The sequence below is a fragment of the Thunnus thynnus genome, chromosome 19 (genome assembly GCF_963924715.1).
Source record: "Thunnus thynnus chromosome 19, fThuThy2.1, whole genome shotgun sequence".
In the NCBI taxonomy this organism is placed as follows: Eukaryota; Metazoa; Chordata; class Actinopteri; order Scombriformes; family Scombridae; genus Thunnus; species Thunnus thynnus.
The window spans coordinates 13166437-13169822 of NC_089535.1; the positions used below are offsets into that span (position 1 = coordinate 13166437).

At 38.0% G+C, this 3386-nt stretch overlaps 1 long non-coding RNA gene across 1 annotated transcript; it reads right to left on the reverse strand.

Annotated features, from left to right (window-relative positions):
• Positions 1-752: 752 nt before the first annotated feature.
• Positions 753-2362, reverse strand: LOC137171376 (uncharacterized). Its single transcript, XR_010924750.1, has 3 exons — positions 2238-2362; positions 2067-2146; positions 753-1071 (listed from the first exon to the last, which is right to left on the reverse strand). It is a non-coding gene; the product is annotated as an uncharacterized lncRNA (long non-coding RNA).
• Between the last annotated feature and the right edge of the window lie 1024 nt (positions 2363-3386).

Here is a 3386-nt window from a genome sequence, read left to right on the forward strand (position 1 = left end):
AATTCTACTTTATGTTTATTATTGAGGTTGCAGTGGGTGGTGGTGGTGTACTGGAGTGCATTATATTGAAAACTGTTCCATATATTTTGCCCCCTTCATGTCTGTTAATGGAGTGGACAAAATATTGGGAACGATAATAATAATAAACATAAAGTAGAATTATCACCTTTCTGACAATGTCAGCAAAAACTGAAAATGTATAAACTTTGTAAATGTAGAATTTATGGCAGAGCAGTTGTATTGGATTACATTAGATGGCACAGGTGTACCTAATGAAACGGACAATGAGTGTAAGTTGAGTAGTGTTTTGCTCAAGCACTTTCAAGTTCATTGTCATTGCACTTAGATAAATCAGCATATACCATATGCATTGAAATATTCACAGACTCTCAAAGTGACAAAAATAGCGTTTCTCCTCAGTCATGGCACACAAAGAAATAGTTACAGTAAGAAGAGAAGACAATTATAAACATCACATGTGCACAAGTAAAGTGATAGTGTGTGTTGACTACAAACTATGCTCTCCTTGACAATTCTACAGGCTAACTCTGGCCCTGTAACAAGGAACACTATGCCCCACCTAAAGTGTCATCACTTGGTAATCAGGGTTGAGCTATAGGGTGTGCTACTTCATGTACCTCTCTCTCTCCTCCTCCTTGTATTAGCAATCAAAACTTTAAGTTCTTTATTCATTTTTCATTTCAGTCCTTTAATTAAAATAAGAACATGGATTTTAAATGTCCTGTGTTTATTTATGTTTAAAGCATTGGTCAACAAATACACTGAAACATGCCACAATCTCATTCTAAAACATTTTTGCGATTAAATATGCATTTTTCAAACACTACTCAATAATTGTCTTTTGGCTTGAAATTGCAAGTTGATGTGTTGGCCTCAAAAGTAAGGTAATACTGTGAAAAGTTGTGGTCTCTGTGTTTCGATATGGCTGGCTGACTGTCTCATTACCCAGAAAACTTTCTGAAAATGAGTTTGTTTTTCATTAGAGTAGCAGAGAGGCTGGAATGGTGTCATCTTCATTCATCTGTGTTTCTCCCACTTGACTCCCTCGCCCTGCAAGAGAAAAAATTCTCATGACTGATGGACCTGCTGGCTATTTGGACATCTGTCTTCTCCTTCATAGCCCTGGCAGGGAGAGGTCTGGGTACAGTGTGACAGGCTTCCGCAACAGCGTGTACTAACACCGGGTAGAAACATCTCTGTGGCCTAAGCCTTAGAGATCAGCCATTAGTAGGTTGTCAATCTAGCAAGCGCTAACATTCTTCTGGGTAGCTGGGAGAAAGATTCAACCCATGGCTTCCAACAAGGAGGTGGATGTGAGATCATTACAGTCCGGATAAATTTAGCTCCTGTAAGGATATTGTGTCTCTGCTGGTGTTGAATATAGCACAATTATTGTAGTTATGTGGATAATGGAGTCAAATCTGCACAGTATAAAAGCATATTTTTACTTGACAGTAGTAGATATCTATGTGAGTTACAAACTTTGGAAACATTTGACATTAAGGAACACATGTTAACCTAATTGGATGCTGAATGGCATGCGTGTTAGCATATGGCTCCTTAATTCTCCTTACATGAAGTCATTAAGGAAGTTAATGCACATGAATAAGGTTTTTAGTATTCTTTTCGCAGTAGGCTTTGAGCTGATGAGGTGTAAGAATCAGAACGACTCTTATTGGTAAGAATTTCTTGGTAAGACCTTCAAAAAATGATTTAATTTGTACTGTGTGACTAAAAGTACATAGAGAGGTTTGGGAAAAACACATTCTTAATTGATATTGTGTTCATTTTTAGCATGTAAGCTAACTAATGTTGACATTAGCAGGTGAGTTTTTAAGCTGTTCGATATGCTAGAACTGACAAGCTAATAGCCATGTTGGCAGAATGTCGGCAAAGTGGGAAGAAGTGGAAAACCTCTTGTAAGTCTGCCTTGGAAGAATTCACAGAACTTGTAATCTGTATGCTGTAGTGAAATAAACAAACTAAAAAAAACTTAGTTTCAGTCAGACATCAAGAGTTTGATTTAAGTATTCATTTAAACTCACCAATAAGACCTTCATACATCGATAAAAAACTGCCCTCCTGTCAGATCTGCCCGGGCCACACAGTCCATGAATTTATCTGTCTGAAAGGTGATTTAGAATCAGAAGGACATAACACCTCATTTTATCTCTAATATCTATAATGCCAAATGCCAAAGAAGTCTGTTTGCTCACCAGTTCTCTGTCATCACCAGTGGTCAAACAATCACAGTGCAAACAATCAAAACTGAAGACTGTGAGCTCATAATCTGTGGTCATCCTTTCAGAAGGTGTTTGGTGGTGTGATGTTTTGATTTAAGCATGATTATGATTTTCTTTTCAAATAATTTATAGTCTTTCCTTTCTTGCCAATTGTTCTTTCTTCCCAGTCTGTCTGCCTCTACTTTTAATCTCCTTTTTTCTTTTTTACTTTGCCAACAGTTCCTCACCAGCATTTCCCCTCTGGAGACAGGGAAGTTTAAAATATGCATCCTACCAACACTCGCTTGCCATCACCCAACCACACACACACACATACAGACACACACAGTACTGCACATTTCATCAGACATGTATACCCAGTGCAACTGTGGTATTGATGGTTCACTCCTGCATTCATGAGGAGTATGCCCATCACACACACCCCCCAGTCCATCTGCTCTAGCAGCAGTAACACATGGAATAACTTATACCAAAAAAATCCACATGAAGATTTTTTTTGCTGTAGTGTGCTTGGTGAAGCCTTGACTGACATACAGTTTCCAGAAATCTCACTGAAAATTAACTTTTGTCATGTATTGGTTTATTGTATTGTCGACACACTGACAGTGACTTTGTTTTTTGGCAAGATTCAAGGGTTGAATAGTTCTGTTATTATTTGGCATTGTGCTGTTACTCACTTTTAGGGAATATTTGCAAAACAGGATTAGAGTTATCAAATGTAAGATTTGCAGCAAAAGAGTCTACAAACTTATTTCTCTCAGTGACAGTAAATGTCAAAATATCCCGATGAACAAAATTGAACAGACGTTTCAAATTAAAATCTATGACCAATGGAATTATTAAATGCAACGAATTCAATGATCCCTGGAGTATTTTATGCCTACTATTGCAAAGGTAACTTGTCACGTGTCACCACCACCTCTTGGCTAATGACTCTGTAATGGCACCATTTATCCATTTAGCCTCATTGAGTTCTATGCAATGCTGGTCCCGCCAGGTTTGTCGGTGGATGCTTCAAACACTTGACTGCAAGTGGACGATTGGAGAGCTAGTGAGTTGCAAAGCTCTCTGTGACTGCAATGGATATATAGTGGTGTGAAAATCAAGTCAAAAAGTTATCTT